The 19897-nt window shown below is 43.6% G+C and overlaps 1 protein-coding gene across 25 annotated transcripts in view; it reads right to left on the bottom strand.

Moving 5' to 3' along the window:
* Window positions 1-19897, bottom strand: part of EPB41L3 (erythrocyte membrane protein band 4.1 like 3) — a 971190-nt gene that overhangs the window by 739157 nt on the left and 212136 nt on the right. The gene's annotated exons all lie outside the window — the stretch shown is intronic.

Raw genomic sequence — 19897 nt, 5'->3', positions numbered from 1 at the left:
TATTTAGATTACTTTTCTGCCTATTGTAGGGTTCCTGAATCTCTGTTACACTCTTCTCCTCTCTTTCAGCGTACATCAACTTTCAATTACAATTCCCCCATTCCCAGGGTGCAGTTTCAGGTATGCGTTTGGGCTTCCTTGCTTCACAGGTTTGCTTTACCCAACTGTCTCTCTTTTCTGTGTTCTCTCTTATTTTCAAGATATTGGTGGGCCTTCCCTTTTCCCCCAAAGTGATAAGCCTCCAATTGTATTTCTTTGCCCATTCTATGGTTTTCGTATTTCTTTTAATCTTATTCAAAAAGATCTGTTTCACTTGATTATATACAATACTTTCCCATTAGTACTGGGACAACCTTTGCTTCACTTATGAGTACTCGCTTGGCTCGTCGGTATTCCCATACCCCGCTTTACCTTCTGAGTTTCGGGGCAACGTCGGTGGTGCCTGCAGGCTCTTGGATTCTCTTTCCTTCTTGTTGATGGTCCAGGGCTTGTTTTCCATGGCACCTCTGTCCTTGATGTGCCGACGATGAGGACGATGTGGAGAGCCTGGATTACAAAGACCCCTGCAAGGCCGAATCAATTGTGAGTCCCGGCTGAGTCCCAGTTTGCCCAGAGACTCTGTGTGTGTAATACTGTGAGGAGCTGCAGCGACTTGTGAGTCCCTTTTCTGCTTTCACTAGTGGATTTGCATAAAGACTGCATTGCCGCGCGGAGTCCCAGCTGAGTCCCAGTTTGCCCAGTTCGCCCGAGTGCGTCCGAGGGCCGGGGGCCAACTTTATATTCAAGGGTTGATGGCTGCAATGCAGAAGGCCCCTGCGTTGGGGGGGCCTCAGACACGTCATAAGACTTTGTTACAGCGTCGGATGCTTACTCCATGGACTCCCCTGCCAAACAATGCCGCGGTCGGCCAGAAGTCACAAGGTAAGCCCGCTACTTGCCTGAAGGAGACCCCCCCGGCGCTTCCGGATCTTTCGGCAGCGCCTGTCCAATTGATACAAACAACTGCACAGGTCCATCATGACGTTGCCTCTCTGGTTAAAAGCTGTGCGGTCAATGCCATTGATACAGCGGCATCCGCAGGCACTAGTCTGGACCACAATAGGCTTAGCGCGACTATACATAAGCCCTTGTTAAAACCACTAACTATGCTTTCTCTTGCTGACCTTGCGCCGATGCCACTCCCGCTGCTGAAGTCGCCGTCAACGGAGCACGTGTTATCAAAAGTGGCTTCAGCCACGCATTCTCATCCTTTCAAAATGTTTTCGCCATTTGATTTGACGAATGCAGAAATAATAAGTGCGATTTCTGCTACACAGGAAAAGCTCAATGTAAATGAGAGCCTGTTGGTTCGAGCGCACACTTCAACTACGCAATTCAAGACTACTGGACGCGCTGTCCTTCCGATGCAGAAGATCGCCAACTCCATGGGAGGCCTTTCTTCTACTGACTCTGTCCCTAGTGCTGTAAGCACTGGAGTTTTCAGTGTCCCTAGTGAACATCAGGAAAGTGGAACGGCCTCGTTGGAGCAATCTGGTGTGTCTCCAGAAAGTTTAGTGTCATGCCTAATAAACAAAGAAGGTGTCGGTCACTCTGGACTCATGCTCAATGCCCCTATAATTTCACAAAAGTCAACTCTGACGACACGGGCTGGTAGTGCCTTGAGCAAAGCCCCTAAAGGGCTAAAAATGACCGATGTAGACTTGAAACTAACGTCTTCTAGCGATTCTTGCACTACTTCAACACGGTCTCCTAATGATAAGCTTGCTCGTGCTATCGCCCAAAACAAGATAGCACAAGATACTTCTTTGCTGCAGCTTTCGATCAGTGACCGTCTGAAGTGCAGTGCCAGTCCGTCTTGCCCGCCGCAGAAAAAGCAGGTGCTTTTGTCTCCCATCATGTCAGCGCCGCCATCACCAACCAAGGGTTAGCTCATCATTCTCTAGGCATGGTGAACTTATCTGAAAGCAACAGCTACACAAAAAGGCACAACGCAATTGATATCCTGCTAAAAAAGAATGCCCCATCAATAGCGCCAGTCACCCCTGCAAAAAGCACAACTTCTGTGAATGAGTCCCTACTTATTCAAACTCCGGGTAAAGACTCTCTGAAAACACCGACCTCAAAAATAAACTTGTCTGCAGGTGCAGCCATTCAACTACACAATAACGTTCTCGCTGCATCATCTCAGGCGATGATTCAGTTCGTAAAGCTCTATGAGACTTTAAACGAGACTATAAGAGACCAAGGTGCTCTTATTCTGAATCTTTCGGCGAAATTGGATCAAATAGAGTCTTTCACCAAGCTCATCCAACTCGATGTTCAAGCCGGTAAAGACCTAAGTTCATTCTGGCAATCTCGTCTTAATGATCTAGTGACCCTGCAACAAGAGCGACATGACTTGCAGCTAAAATGTCTTTTAGAGGTGCTGTCCGAATTAGTACCTCTGTTAAAGTCAGGTCATAGTCCTAACCGACCCAAATCTGATGTACAATGTTTCGCCCCATTACAAAATTCTGAGCAGGGGTCCAGGACTACGATGCAAACTACTGAACACCTGGACACAACGACAGGCCAAACGGTTAGTGCAATACAACAATCGACGAGCTGTCACAGCGCTAAACCATAGTCTGTCGTCTGTGATGCTAATTCATCTGATTGCGTCCTCTTACACGTCTCCTCTGACATAGGCATGCCAATAGGGGCTGCAATGGTGCCCTCAGCTGATGCTACTCAGGCGCACAAAGCAACAACACAAGCTCTTTCTCAGGATGGTGCCCCGTCCACATTTGGCATCTTTGTAGGCACGGCAAAATCTTTTGCACCGAATGGTACTGCCAAGTTGAAGGAGAAAGTGAAGCCCACCAAAGCGACGTCTACAACCAAGAAAACAAAACTAGCAACTCATGCTGTAACAAAGAGCTTTATAAGAAACTTATCGACTCCACCAAGGCCGGGGCTGTTCAAGCGCCCATCGTATGGAGCAAAGGTGCCCCCCTCATCACAGCATAATGCACCGTCTCTATCATTGAACCATGGTGTCAAGCGTAGATGTTTAAATTCGAGTGACAGCACTTTAGCCAGTATGGTGGCAGCTGACGTTCATGATTTGTGCAACATTTCTATATATTCCCATCGTAGCGACGAGGAGTCATTGCAACACTCTATTGAAGAACAGCCACCGGATATAAATCTGCCTATGAAATCTGACAACACTAGACTAAGCTGCCCGCCCTCAGAGTGGCAAGTAGTCCAAGGTCGCCGTGCCTCCACTATGAAAAAGGAAGTTCTGTCCTCAAATGTTATTTCTTCAAAACTGAACCCAAAATTCACAACTAATCAACGTAGCAAACAGCGCTGCCCCCCACCGAGGTCACAAGACCAGCTGCAGCACCGCACAAAGGATAACAGGTGTAAATTGAGACTGCAAAACATACTTAAGGATGATAATGATCTGAATCACAACCGTGCAAATGTTCTGCGGTTATTTAAGCACATTCCACCTCTTCGACTGATTGAATCAGATGATATTAAAATTGTCGAGTATGTGACAGAAAGCGCCTCTGATGCGGTGCTCCTTCATATTGATGCCGCTGGGGTACGTAACACTCTTCTCAAGGCAGCTGAAGATTTTCTGCTATTCGGCTTTGACATCTCAGTTGAACCAGACGTGGCCAGGAGAAGCTCAAATCCGGTGGACAATTTATGGCTCAAAATCGAAAAAACAAACAGTTGTGACATCTGTTCGCCACAGTATGACTTCTGAAATACGTCAAGGAGACTCTCGTCGGTCCGAGAAACACCTGGGGCATCAGAGACAGCCGAAGCAGGAATAGCCATGATTGGATTTGCAGGAATCGATCTGCTCGACCCTATCATGGAATACTTGTGGCTCTCAACATTTGTTTCAGGACTTTGACATTCCATTGGACGATGTGTTTGTAATTTGTCTGCAGGAGACTTGGTTAGTTGATGCGCCAATTAGAGATGGTTTCAATATTTTTATCAATCCTGCAATACAAAATACTCAGGGCCGACCCTCGGCAGGACTCTTGATAATGGTTCGAATCTCACGAGTATGGTCTACTCCTATTTGTCTTAATCCTAATCCCTACGTCCAAGGATTAATTATGCAAGCATGTTCAGATACTCTAAACACAGTTGCAACTCTGTTGATCATAAATTGTTACTGGAATCCGGCCAAAATAAAAGTTAGAGTTCACCACAGCAATCAGCTGTTTAATGGAAGAGGCAGCCATGCAACACAATAACTTGAGCATTATATGCTGTGGTGACCTCAATGGCTCGTGGTTTAAACACGATCTCCCCAATCAAGATTATAGCCAGATTCCATATGTAGAGTTAGGCGAGAAAGAACAACGTTGGTCAGATATTATGGAGACGTTTGACTGCGTTTTGTTGAACGGCAATGTGCGTGGCGATATTCCAGCTCAGGCCACTTGGCAACGTGAATCCACGCACAGTATAATTGATTATTTCTGGGTGTCTAGTAACCTGGGGTCAAAGATTCTGACACTGCAATCACTGACAACGACTAAGAGCGATCATTTGCTGTTGAAAGTGAAATGTCTTCTGGCGGTGTCTGATACTTTGTCCCCATACCCAGCAGCAGTTCAAGTAAACATGGGTGGAAATCAATTGAGACTGAGCGCAAATGAGATCCGTGCCCTAACGGCTAATCTAAGTGATTTGACTGACGCTGTGGAATATACTCCACTGCTACAGAATCATATCACCTCGATCAAAGACAGCGCTCAGCAACATAAGCTGCACACCCACCCTTTTAGTAAATTGCTGGATGATAAAAAGAAAGTTCTAAGAAAAGATGTCCGTAAAATAAAAATGCAAAAAAATGTATCACCTAAGACAATGTTGGAGAATGTGAAGGTCAGACGAGCTATTTATAGAAACTGGTTGAAATCCCACAAAGCGATTGTAGAACAGGATTCTGCCGAGTTTATGATGAAACTGATGGTTACTAAGAACACACGCGACATCTGGCGAATATTAAATAAGGGCCCCTTCAACGGTTCCAATTCTACGCAGAACACAATTTCTGGGGATACCTGGTGTAAACACTTAAGGTCAGTGTTCAATAGCCAGCTGAAGGTTCCTAAATGGAAATCAGTGGCTAGATTGGGTTCCTGGGATGTCCAGATGTCGCTGTCAGACATCATTGACGCTATTAAGGCACTAAAAAATTCTCGTGCTGCTGGCCCGGATATGATAAGTAATGTCAGACTAAAAAAAAAATCCAGAGATCTGGGCACCTTTCATTGAGTGTTTGTTTCACAAAATCGCAAAATCCAAGTTCTTGCCTAAATCGTGGCTAACAGCAATCGTAATTCCAATCCATAAGAAAGGCTGTTGGAACGCACCTGAAAATTATCGTCCCATTGCCCTATTGGACACTATTGGAAAACTCTTTGGTTCCAATTTGAGATGTAAATTGGTGAGTTGGGCTAAAAAGGCGGGAATCCTTGACATCCGGCAAACTGGATTTTCAAAGGGTACAGGTGTGGAAGTCAACCTTTCGATTTTGACAGCTTTGAAATATGCATTACAGAGTAAAACCAAATTGCATTTAGCCTTTATAGACATGAGGCAAGCTTTGATGGAGTCAACCGGCAGATGCTATGGGCCAAACTAATGAAATGGAAATGTCCTATGGCCCTTCTCAACCCAATAATGGCACTACATACGGAGACCTCTTTTAGAGTACGCCTTAATAAACAAGGCATATTATCTGACAGCATTCCAACGACAAGGGGTGTCAAGAAAGGCTGCCCATTGGCCGCGGATTTGTTCAAACTATTTTTGGCAGATCTCCCATTATTCTTGGAGCAAGCACACTGTTGCCCTCCACGTCTAAACGGAACTCCAGTTCGGTATATTGCGTATGCTGACGATCTCGTTCTGATCGATAGAACACAAATCGGCCTTCAACGTCTGCTAAGTTGCCTGCATGAATATATCGTTGCAAATGAATTGGCCATCAACACAGATAAAACTAAAATTGTGTCGATTGGTTCGTTAACGAGTAGAAGAGATTGTGCATTTAAATGGGCGGTAGGTGGTCAACAGTTAATGTCCGTTAATTCGATTAGCTATCTAGGCATCGAATTCAACAGTTCAATCAGGGAAGTCCAATGGCTAAATGCGTTGAAACTGAAAGCAGTAAGACTGCCACTGCAAGCAGCACTGATCAATAAAAACTTTGGTAAATTTTCATTATCCCCGGTGATAATGTTTTACCGTCATAAGGTTGTTCCTATTTTAACGTTTGGTGCAGAAGCTGGATGGAACATCAGTGAACAAAATTGGAATACTATAGAGGGTCTTTTTTGGAAACGGTTTTTAACCTCCCAAATTGTATTCCAATTATTGCAATACGCCACAAACTTTCGTTAAATTCTCTTTTTTCAAATGTGGTTTGGAAGTCCATCTCACTTTGGCGCAAGATGAGAGAAGTGGGTGGTGCGCCAGCATATAGAATATTTACCGCCTCTGATGATTCGAAAATTAGTAACCTGTTGGCACAATGGAGCTCAAGAGTGCAAGAGTGGATTGCAGCAGCTGACATTAATAATTTCGACCTGTTCTCACGCCCAAAAGTGACAAAAATAAAATTTCAATCTTGGGCATGGATCATAAATGTGGAAAGACACTCAAATCTTGATCCCTCCAATAAGTTAGGTAATGCTCAAAAATAATTAAACTGTCAACAACCTTACCTCCTGCAGTGCTACAATCGCCATTATCGGGAACAATTTCTTCGTTTCCGCTTAAATACGTTGAATACGAAAGAAATTCGTTTCCAAAGAAGGCAGCCTGCTATAAACAACAATCTATGCCGATTCTGTGAGGAATCGGTTGAATCATTGAAACACATGATTATAAGCTGTCCAGCAATTGTTAATTTACGTTCTGTTCACCTAGGCGAATATGCCCCGCTAAATGATGATATGATCACCTGGTGGTGCCTGATATCCTCAGGCCAAAACATTAAACAGGTTTGTGCGATTGTAAATTTGATGAACGCTCTCTTCAGATGTCCCCCGTAATCAGGAGGGGTGCTAGGTTGATGCTCAAAGTGTGTAACTGTTTAACTGATAAGTCGAATGTTTAATTGACTTTGTCTGTCTGTTTGCTTGACTATTAAGTGCCTTATATGTTACGATGTTGCGTAGAAGAACTTTGTGGAAAGCATAATAAGACATAATGATGATGTTGATAACAATGATATGTATTGGATGTTTAGACGATTTGAAACAAAAGTTCTCTTTTCTTTTCTTCTTTCCATCTTGGTGTTGGAAAGAGAAAGGAGAAAAACTGTAGTTTTTCAATAAAAAAAAAAAAGATGTGCCGATCTTGTCTTTGGGGCGTCACAGGCATCGTGACTCAGACTGGCAGCGGCTTACTCCCCTGGATGGTCTTGGCACTGCTGTACAGGGAGACTGCCCACCGCTCTGACTCTCTGGTTATGCCACCACTGCTCTTTCTCCTCTGACTTGCTCATCTCTTTACCGCTCTCACATGCCGGTTGCTCAGCTTTTCTGGTTCTGTGCTGGAGCGGCTTTGTTGCACGTCGGCTCCGTGTTCTCCCAGATCTGCACGCCTTCCGCTCTGTCACGCACAGGGATCTTTCCCTGCGTCTCTCCAGTTGTTTTGCTCTCTCTCGGCATTCTCTCTGCCTCCTCCCTCTCACTTGTTGGTCTCATATTCCTTTTCAGTCTCCTCATTGCAGTCCATTGGAGACTTGAATTTAAAGGGATCTCTTCCATTTCTTGTCATTCATGATATAACTTCACGTTATCATGAGTTGAATGACAGTTTGGTATATTGGATAAGTCCATTTGAGCCATCACTTGGAGACCATCAGGGAGTTCCTTAGGGGAACGGGAGTTCTCGTCAAGAAAAGGGGGACTGTCTCCCAGTGAGGTCCCCTTGCCTCGACCCATAGGAAGGGTGTAGCGGAGCGGGCTCGCCTCTCTAGCCTCACAGGGGGGCTCCCGTTTGGAGACAAGGGACAAAACCCCTGAATTCATTACAACACCTAATCAATTCCTTTGCATTCAGCTACTCCATTTCTGATGAGGACATGTAGGTTCCCATCAGGCTGATGGAGGTTGACATTCTTCTGTCGTCCACTTGATTCCGGCATGCCTGCAGTGCCCAAATGGATGTCCTTCAATTCTCTTTAAGAAAATTCCAATAAAACAAAGGTCAAGTTGGAGGCAGTCGTTCGATTTGGTCATCAATCCTCCCTCTTTCCCCTCTGTCTCTTCAGTTCTCAACCTTGGGGTCTTTATTCATCAGGATCTTTTCCAATTCCCTCAGATTAGCACCGTCAACTACTCCTGCTTTCATCAGTAACACCTCTCACGGCAGCTTCTTCTGTGTCTTGCCCCTTGTGCTTCCATCTCTGTAGTGACTGCCATAGTCCAATCATGTTTGGCCTGTGGTAATGCTTTAAGCCCAAGACTCCCTCGGTCCACTCTTTCCTGTCTCCAATTGATTCAGAATTCTCCCACCTGCTTGACCACCAGTCTAGAGAAATCTGATCACATCTTCTCAGTTCTTGACCCGACTAACAATTCGTCTGCCAGTCGTTTTTTCAAAATTACCTGCATTGTACACTGCTGCTTTCACCCCACTGGTTCTCTTTCACTAGTCGGCTCATGATCCACACCCCCCATTACTGTCCGCTCTTTTCATACATTTTTCTATCTCCTCTCCAGAAAGGGTGACAGATCTTTTTCAGTCTTTAGCCCATCGGAATAGAACAACTTGCCTTTCAGCCCCGGGTCAATCAATAGACTTTCTCACTTCAGAAAACACCATAAAAATTAGTTTTCTCGCATCTGGCATTGTCACCTGTGGTGAGTCAACGGTGTTCACCACTAAATAGTGAGGAGCACTGCTGGGTCACCAGTGCGTCACAGGAAACAAGGATGGTCTGGCAACCGCCCAGTGTATAGGGTATCACTGGAGCCTTGTCTACCCATCCCAAATGAAGCATGCTCAAACCATTCATTGAGTCCATGTTGCTGTATTCAGCTACCACTACTACAGTGGACTATGATACCCATATCATAGAACTTGCCATCTGGCAAGGGTGTGAAAGCCCTGGCTCTTTTGAGGTGTGTTCTATTTCAGGAACAGAAATCTGTTGATCAGATTTTCCTTTCATAAAACTCTAAGCCAAAAACCAAGTGTACACCTGTTCACTACTGCGTCAGTGATCTGATGGCAACACCTGCCCTACATTGGCATGGAGCACGTTCAGGTCACAGTTGCCCATAGACAACTGCAGTGACAGCCAAGTCTCTGCAGCGCAGGGGCTGCATTTAAGAGATACGCCCCTGTTCCAAAAACTGCATAATATTGAAGATTCTTGTCTTGTGACACATTAAACTGTAGATATAAACCATAAGTGAGTTAGGGTATGGTGGCCAGCATCTCTCATAGTTCTCACAGCCACATTAAATTAATATCACACGTGTCAGGTCTGAGGGGCCAGAAATGAGAGGCGGATACAAAGTGATAATATTTTCAACATCAGACCTCCTTATTAAATAAAAGGGGTTGGATAAAGGCCTCTCTGTCACTATCCTAACAAGAGTTTCCCTGCCTACAAAACTACAACGAAAGATCAGCCCCTAAAACGCACAACAAGAAAAAAGTGCAAGGAAAGGTGTCCCTGGCTTGTGTTTAATCAAAATGTTTGAAATTGAAAACACATAAGTACATCTAATGAAAATGATTTCTCCAAAAGAGAAGTCCTTAGATCCAGAGGGTGGTTCCCTTCCCCTGGATTACTTCAGGAAGGATGATACAATGTTTCCTTAAAGAGGGTTAGAATGTCTCTTCCAAATAAGTTTCTCAAAGTTAATAAAAATGGCTCTTTCACATACTTGTTGTTTAAAAGATGGCCCAAGTGCCTCTTCAACACAACTGCATCACAGACAGTAAAGTGTCTCTTTTGCATAACTGTTTCAAGGATGGCCCAGTATCTCGGCCATATCTAAGGGCTGAGAGCTGGACACACAGTTGTAGTTTTCACAAAGTTCGCCATTTAATTCAAATTAAAAAGCGGTGAGTTACACGCCTATCTATTCCTATCCTAATGAAAATGTTCCTACCTAGCCAACTAAAACTAAAGAAAGAGGACATTGTGTCCTACTCTATCCGACTCTCACAATAACACATACAACCAAAGTGTACCAGGAAAATATATCTGATTTCAGTTCAACAAAACAGTGCAAAAGTTCAAACTTATAATTCTCCCTAAGTACACCTTGTGACCAGGGATTGGTTCCCTTCCTCTGGATCAATGCAGGATGTCCTTTGAAACTATTCTGATTCAACGAAGTTCTATACAGTTCAACATAAAATGTCTTCTTGATTCAATATGTCATTCAAAGCAACTGTTTCCTCCATAAAGTATTCTTCCCAGGATGAAAAGTAAATAAAAGATACCACAATATTCTTCCATTGGAACACCTTTGTCAGGACAGCACAGCAAATGTCTTTTGTTATACAACAGTTTGTCAGGATGATAGTTTCTTTCCACAACACCTTTTTGCCCCAATCACACTTCTTCAAAACAACTGTTTCTTTCTTGGTATACTCGTTTCTTTCTTGGTATACTCGCCTCGCCTGCCAGGACCAACTAAAACTGATCCCTTTCCTTGTTTACTCGCCTGCCAGGAAGAAGAAAACTCCTACAACTACAATTGGTTTCTTCTGTTAGTGGCAATATTTGTTACAAGGTTCTCCACAACAGTATAACATGTGAGGAGACTTGAACAATGGCTGCCTGTCTTTATAGTCTCTTGGAAAAGGTGGGTTAGTGGTTTCCATAAACTGGCATCTCAAGAAATAAGAAATTCGCCCACGTTAACCTTTTCTTTCCTTGTCATAGGGCCTCATTACAAGGTTGCCGGTCCGGTAACAACGGTACTGGTAAGCTTGCCGGTACCGTTGTTACCGGACCGGCAAACTACGAGATCTGCTTGCGGGTGCCTGTCAGTCCGGCAGGTCTGACCTGCCAGGCGGAACGGCACCTGCAAGCAGATCTACACGGTAGCACCAGCACCGTTATTAATGGTGTCAGTGCTACAGGCCTCCCCATTCCCATTGAGCCCTAAAGGACTCAAAGGGAATGGGGAGTAATAATTACCGGCACCCGGCAATGGCCAATTACCGGGTCTGGCAGTGCCGGAATGCTCCGGTAATTGCCCATTGCTGCTAATTTCATGACTGGCAGCAGCCGTGCCGGTATTTACCGGCATGGCTATTGCCTCACTCATAATGAGGACCATAGTCTCTTAACTGTTGGCAATGTGGGTTACAGCTTTGCCCAAGTTGATATCTCATAAAATGAGAATTGCATTCTTGTTGCCTCTTTATTGTACTTGTTCTGTATTCATAATTATGTGTTACTGCAAAATATTACTCACAGGTCACCTTCGGGCTCTCTGCTGCAGACCTTCCATTCTTGGAACGGTGTGATTGATAACTGTTGCAAGTGTCCATGTTTGGTGTGTTGCGCCCCTTTGTTGTGCTAACATATTCTCAGTCGGGATCAACCCTGCTTATTTTGTAGGCACTCCCTTGTTATTATTTCCCTTCCGCGGTCTGGCCATACCGTTGACCGTTTAGCTTCAGCGGTCTGTGCTGCTCTTCTCTGGAGCCCCACAGGCTCTGCTAGGTGTCCACATCCACACGCACACCTGAGCAGCTCACGTGGGTTTGGGAGCACATCTCCCACACTGTTCAGTTTCTCTCCACAACTCTGCTTCCCACTGCACATACTCTGCAAAGCCGAACTGGCGTTCCTCCTTCTGCAACAACCACTTTCCAGCCGTCAGCAACCTTCCCGACTTCATCAACTTCTCCGACTGCTTTTGCTACTCCTTCTGCCAGCTCATTCCTCAATTTAAATGTACAGCTTAGGTCTCTTGCTTGGTAACAGCAAGAGCACACATTCTTTTCAATAGCACCTCTGATCATTACTAACTTTTGGTCCCTCTTCCTCATCCCAGTACCACAGGCATTATGTATCCTGACGTCCATAGTGGTATTAGTTCTTCATTTAGTTCTGATTGCTTTGTGAACTGAGAACTATCACAGTTAGGAGCTAGTATATAAATGGTTTGGAATTTAACATAGGGGCTAGGACTTTTTCCGAAGACAGAATCATGATATATAGGGGATGTCACATTTAATTCATGAACTCCCAAGGTATAGATTTTATTCCGTCTGGATGACCTTTCATAGACTGCCCTTGAGGTTTCTCATGGGAGGGACTTGTGCAGAGACAGCGTGCCATTAGATTTTTGGGAATCACATGACTTTCATCCTCACAAGAAGATGAATACTGCATCCCTCCCAATGAGGTCACCACTTTCCCCTGACAGCCATCTCCTCTCCATGTGGTCCTTCCTCATGATGCCACCACCAAGGTCAGGACCAGGTAATGGCTGCCTTCCCCTGGCCACATGGTGTCACACGTACTAATCCCCAAGGATCTGTCTTCCAGGTGGCAAGGACACGGCTATCGCTATTGGATCCAGTTCCTGCGGTTGGACCAGTGAGGGAGGATCACCTGAATTGGGGGGTCCTTGGGGAGTGTAAGTGGGACACCGACGGGTGAGATGCTGTATCCGCCTTCTAAGAACACCTTTTCCCCATCCTACCCCGTAGGATATACAAACACTTCACCCCCAACCCCTTTTCAAACACTTTCGCACATCACGAAAAACGACGGACAAACACCAAAGCACTTTACCTGACGTGTCCCAACACAAAGGTCAGGCAAAGTCAGGCAAGGGACCAGAATCACACCTTCCCTTCAGCACACGGATAAAAGGTGGAGCACCATGCGAGCAAGGCATACCGCACGACAAGACCGCTTTCCAGGCACGGCAGTTCAAGAGTGGGAGAAAGACGGCGTGAACTGAGAGATGACAAGGAGAGAAGCGGCCTTGCCCTTTCCGACCAAGGCCTGTGAAACCTCCATGAAAGGAACTGTAAGATCGCAAACAATAGCCCAATTGTGTTGCAGCAGATGCCAACAATACACAGAGTGTGCCTATTCTGATGAGCAGGACAGAGGGAGACACCTGCTACCGTGGTACCGGCCTTGACTCCAGATACGAAGAAAGCCAATCAGCTCATCACAGCCAGTGAGTCGAGAAACGATAAAGAAATCGAACTGTGTTGAACAAAAGTAGGAAACAGTTGATTGCAAAATGTACAAAGAACTGCTGATGTAAAAGGGGAAAGCCAGCTGCAGATGAGCCAGGCACCACATGGGTGCTCACTCGAGAAACACTGGGCGATTACACAATTGTTGAAACTACTATTACCAGAATGCCTTTGCGAAAGGCAAGAAGAGGGTCAACGTGGTCATACAGTGGTCTAGTAAAATTCTCTGTACAGGCGAAAGCCACTGACCTGAAGATGATCGTGAAGAAGGGAAGTGAATCGCACATTATAAGAAAGTAGAAGGAACTGTGAGATTGGCAAAAGTGAACCCGAAGGAGGGATGCTGATGAAAAAGGGTGACGTTTAAAGTCCCAAAGAACAGTGTGTTGACAAAAGTGAACCCGGCAGAGGGTGATCCACATTGAACCGTTTAAAAGACATTCAGATTTGAGAAAAAACCAGAAGAGATTGTGTTGAAAGCCATAGTAAACCAGACCGAGGGAGGCAAACAGTTCAGAAGGATCTGCGCCCGGAAGACGGGGGAACCAAAGGTGAGAACCCATCAGCCCAAAAACAAGTGAGTACAACAGAGAAATTGTTTTTTAATACAAGCCATAGTGCACCCGACAGAGGGAGGCTAACATTCCAGAAGGGTCTGAACCCGGAAGAGGGGCATCCAGGGGTGAGGAGCCATCACCCACCAACCTGTGAAAGCAACAGAGAACAACTTTGAAACTTTTATTGTATTAAGTCTGTCAGACCATTCGAGGCAAGAAACCAGAGTACCAAAGGTTCGAACATCACTAAGAACTTTTGTAGGTCTTTAAGGATATTTGGCGTGTTACAGCACAGAGTACAGCACTACTGCACAGGTAGCAATGTTTTTTTTGATGCAGCACCAAATGCCTATGGTGCATTGCTATATGTGTTACCAGATTAACAAGAAAAGACAGGCTATTCAGTCAAAAACGATTTTAACATATAAGATGCAAATCTATTTTTACAGTTAAAAGCACACGTGCACATTCAAAAATGCACACTATTTTTCACCTGAAATGCCTATGGTGCGAGAGACACATTTGAAAACAATAACTAACATTACTTATAACTAACCTGACTAATGAAACATAATCCACTAATAAAAATGTGTCTCCACTGCAGAATTAGGCATATTCTGAAAGTGAACTTTTAAACGCACATCCATTTTTTTTTCTTCTCTGCTGCCCTGTCCACATAATTACAGGAAGCAAAAGAGCTTGAAAGAACAGGAAATCAGTCGGTTACAAAGTATTACTATAAAAATGAGCCATTGTGTAGAGAAGGAGGAGATGGCATGATTGATTCTGATTGGAGCAGCGTCATAGCAAGTATCATGCTAGAGGGAGTGATCAGAGTTTTGCTGGGGGGAGTTGGAGGAGAGAGAAGGGCAGTCAAGATTTGGCAGAGCTGGGAGAAAGACCTTTTCCTGGTTGGAGCATTCCTATCTGCAAAAGCTGAGAATTCCAGGCAATGACCCCGGTTTGAGAAGGCAGGCGTTCCTTTTTACTGGGGTTAATCTTCAAGGGAGCCACATTCAGAAAGAGAACAGCCAAAGAAAACTCTGAACAGATAAGGTAATTACATAAGTGTGGGAGCTGAGTGTGTACGAGACGATAATGTTCAGTCAGAGTAGGAAAGGAGATTCCGGTGCCTTAATCACACGTTAATGTTGCAAATGGTGTTCTGTTCTCCGCCAAGTTTTTTTTTCAGAGTATTACAGACAATGCTGTTAATGTGCTGTTTTATTTATTTCTGTAAAGAGTGAGATCGTGTTTAAATGCAACTTTTATAATACAGAAAAATACTTGAAAGCAGACAGGTGGTGTGTCTTCTATTTACCAATACAGTGCTGATGATAAGAGATTTTTAAACAATACAATTGTCATTTTAAGACAGATGTGTGCATGACATATTCAGTATGGAGAGTTGAGAGTGATTGTAGCATAGCTCGTTGGAGGTACATGAGCCAATGGGAAGAGAGACTCTCTGAACATAGTTCCCTACCGTATATAAGGTAGTGGAAATTACCACAAGATTACCATATATAGCTCTCTGTCGTAAATAAGTCAGTGAGATCGCCCATGGTGGCACACTAACACTGAAAATGTGGTATTCTTAAAATGTAGGTCTGAGGTCTCTCTAGTGATTACACGAAAAATCTAAGCAAAGATAAGGGATTCTGGACATTGGGGCCACAAATAAAACAAGGGAATTATGCTCACCAAAATACCACCAACCACGTATACCAAATATGCATGTCTGGGTGCTGAAATAATGCATGTCCACTGTATTATTGTTGCACATGGCCAAATCTGAATACAAAGAGTGATTATTGCTAAGTTACTTTTCCGCGATAATAAAATACCGTCAGGCCCCAAATCTCCACAAAATACCCTACATATTTATGGTGCGTTGCAGGCCGGGAAAGGATTCATAGAGTACCTACTGGGCGTGGCAAGCGTGTCTCACACTGCCATTTGCACATTAAAGGGAACCCATTTTATAATAGCAGTGTGCCACTAAAAACGAATTTCAGAATGTCACAAAGGGAAACCACATTCTCAGATCTAGTGCAATATTTAGAGGCAAAGTTGTTTGCACATGGGAATTGGTCATCGAATAGCACGTTGGAATGGAGTAACCGCATTCAGGGTGAGGTGCAGAAAGAAAAATTAGACAATATTTTTGCAGAAGGCAGCATAATTCAGATTATTACGAAGATTCAGCCTTACAAGATTATTGAATGCAGCCGATAAAAGTGCAGAGAAAGACTGTTTAATACGGCTATGCGGCAAAATATGGTTTATTTTAAACAAGTCCCTGCGAATGCAAGAGAATGATACTCAGCTAATTAACAGGTTAAAGACTGAATTAGATGGGGCGAGTAAAAATCAGGAAATGTTGAGAGCAGAATTGGATGTATGCCAAAAAGACATGCAATTAAAATGCAGAGACTTTGATACTCAGTTATCCAAAAGCAAGAAACAATTTGAAGCTAGTGAGCAAGAATTGGCACACTTAAAATCCTTAGTGGATCACATTAGGCAGGATAAAGATGAGGTTGTTTCAGAAATGCAGATTTTACAAAAAGAACATTGTGAAAAAGAAGGTGATCTCCAGAGTGCAGAACAAGAAATGATTAAAATGATTCAAGAAAGAGACAAGAGAAATAAAGAGTTCAATGAATGCCAAATGCAAATGTGCGACATGCAGGAGGTGATTAATAAGATGAGTGATGAAAATAATTATTTGCAAAATGAAGCAACCAGACTCCTTAAAAAGTGTAAGGACTTAGAACAGCAAATGTGCATTCCCAGGTCCCAGGAGAGGCGGCAGGGTACCACATTCAATGGAGTGGAGGTGAATTCTAGCTCTGCCCAAAGAGCTAGTGCTCCAGTGACTGGGCCGGTGACTGAACTTGGTTGCAGCGCCCTTGGGGGATTTGATACTCCCATCGGGGGCAGCCACCAATCTCATACACCTGAAAACAGGATTGAATCACAAAATAGTGCAATTCCATGCATTGCAACAAGTAGCCCCATAAAAATAATGAAATCCATTAAAGCCCTGATCAAACCATTTAAAAAGGGAGGTGAATGCTGCATTGAGGATCACTTAGAAGCGGTACATGACATTTTTAAAGCACTCCAGATACCTAAGGAACAGTACAGACAATATTTTCATTTAACTTTAGATGCCCCGACAGCCAGCATCATAAGGGGATTAAATGAACAGCAGAATATGACCTGGTTGGAGTTTGAAAAAGAAATTAGGCGTCATTTTTCTCCTTTTCAATCATTGCAGGAGGCAAAGAAAGTCGCGTACACAATTACTGCTGGACCTAATATATCCCCTCGCCAATTTTTACAAGACTTAAAAAGAGCATTTTCTCGCTTTGATGTATCTTTTGACTCAAATTCCAATGAGTTTAAAACTGCATACTTCTATGGGCTACAGAAAGACATCATATCCCAATTGGTCCGTGAATTTGACCGTGACCAGTCCCTTGAATGGATTGTACATCAAAGCACAAAACTATATGAGGTACTCTATTGTCAGGGTAGAGAAAGTGATAAAATGAAAGATACTAGACCTAAATCTAAAGAACCCTCAGCCACAGTAATGGAAATCAGGTCAGCCAAAATGTCCCTTGAGTCTGCTCAAAGCCAAGGTAAAAATAATGTGACACCTGAACAAAGGGGTAATCAACAAAGATCGCCATTTCATGTACCAATGTTCCAATCACATGATCCTAGTAATAGAGAGAGCTACATCAGCCCTAGGTATTTAGGGGATAGACCCCGGGTAGGATATCGGCCTGATATGGCAGGTATGAACAATAACCAGAGACAAAATCAAGATCAAAGAAATGATGGTCCCTACCAGTCGTTGGGGACACAGAGCAGATTTGATCCCAGCACCATGATATATGGTAATCAGGATAGGCCCCGATATGTGGATCGATTTACTGATAATGGAAATCAACATAGGGGCCAGTACCCACAATCTGAGAGACAGGACATGAGGCAAAACGTGAACTACAGTCCACGCCAGTACAATGATTCCCCACCAGGGGACTATAATCAAAGGATGGGTGCAACCCGCTCCCCTCCACAAATGAATCAAGAGTTCAGAAACCATCCCAACCGACATCAATCACCTGAGAGGTATCAGAATAGATCCAATCAGGGGGAAAACAACCAATATCGACCTAGGCCACAGAATGAGGATCCTAGAGAGATGGAAAGGTTCCAGTGCCTTGAGGCCCAAGTGAAAATGTTAGCTGAGCAAATAGGAAAGCTCTATACAGCGCAGAAACAACCTTCCAAAGAGGGGGCTGATGGCCATAGCAATGACCGGGGGGCTTCCGAAAAGTGACTAAGTACTCATGATAACTGCAGTGCCAAAATGACAGATTGCTCTGATATAATTTTGCATAACGACTCTGAGATGCCTAATGGATTAAAAATGAAAGTACCAGTAAATGAAATTGTGATAGAAAGTGCAAATACTTCTAAAAAAGAGGTACGGTTTAACTTAGAGCTAAATAAAACAGTAAAGATTTGCACAAATGAAAAAGAAACATTAGGAATTCCAAAAGAACAAAGGAACAGATTTAAGAAAAATGACTCATGCATGGGGAATACCAGTGAACAGGGAGTAAGTGGGGATGCTATAGCTCCTTCCCTGGGCAAGCAAAACAATGACCAAACACAGACAGAAAAAGGAAATACTCACAAGGAGGGTACAAGTCAATCACCTGAAGAATTCTTTGAGCCACATATTTTTGAAGAGGCTGAAAGGGCTGGTATTACACTAAATGATCACAAATGCACAGAATTAAAAAATGACAAATTGCTGAATGATGTTGTTACACATGTTCAGTTGGAGGATTGTAATGTGGTCTCTGATGTTACCCAGATGGATGGGCGAACAGTGGCCACACTCCAAAAAACCTCTGAACATGGAGAAATGAATAAAATCTCTCGCACAGAAATGGGTAAAAAGGAGGGAAAAATGTCTTTTCATTTACCAATGTGCTTAAGACCTGAGAAAGGTGAGCCCTGAAATCAGTAAGAATTCACATTTCTTATGTGTATTAGAGGAAGTTGAGGACAGATATTATGCACCCATCACTGTAGAAGAAAAATGCCACACCTTTGCTATGATTGACACTGGCGCACAGGCCACAATTATGTCCAAGGAGCTGGTAAAGAGTATCAATGAAGGGAGGCCTCCACAGAGTCAGATCACAGTGAAGGAAAATCAAGGCCCAGTGCATAACTTTAATGGGGAGGAGGTGCCCATCATAGGTGTAACTGAGGTTGACATAAAAATAGGAAAGCACAGAATGAAACAAGAGGTATTGATCACATCTATTTGTGAAATTCCATTTCTGATGGGGACAGATTGCCTGAAAAGATTGTCTCCTCTCATAGATGGGGTGAATGGAGTGCTGTGGTCCTTAACCAAAAGTCCATTGAGGTCTAAGAAACTAAAATCACAAAACAGCAATATAAATGAATGTCACACCGTTGCCAAAACAAATGATGCTGTGGAGGTATATCTCCAGAATAGCTGCATACCTAGTGTCACTGTCATATTAATGTGTCAAGACAAAATACAGAGCGACAATGAAAAACTACCTGTACAAATATACTTGGACCCAAGGAAAGATTGGCAGACTGCCATAGATGAGCACACATTATGTTTTTATCTAAAAGAGAAAACGTGCAAACAGAATATTGCTCCTAAAACAGATTCAGAAAAACACATTACCACTCTGGCAGAAATACACATGGAAGATTAGCAACCATGGGTTCATGTTGGTATAAATGATTACCTTAAAACAATAAAAGCCACTTTAGCGCTTGAACATGAAAGGAGTTTCATTAATGAGAAATTGTTGCAAAAAATTATGGAGAGGGAAGAAATCCCGAAATTTAGGATTAAAAACCAATATGTTTCTAGGTTGGACAGTCCAGACTTTGAAAACCGAATTGCAGGCAGATGCATGCTTAACATTAGCATTGGGCAGAAAACAATTTACCATAATGTATGGATAGTGAGTGGAGCACAAAATGAATTTTACATGGGAAATGACATCATGCACAGAATGTGTATG

The sequence above is a fragment of the Ambystoma mexicanum genome, chromosome 5q (assembly GCF_040938575.1).
Source record: "Ambystoma mexicanum isolate Mex_15411 chromosome 5q, UKY_AmexF1_1, whole genome shotgun sequence".
NCBI classification, from domain to species: domain Eukaryota; kingdom Metazoa; phylum Chordata; class Amphibia; order Caudata; family Ambystomatidae; genus Ambystoma; species Ambystoma mexicanum.
This window is presented reverse-complemented; position numbering and strand designations above follow the sequence as displayed.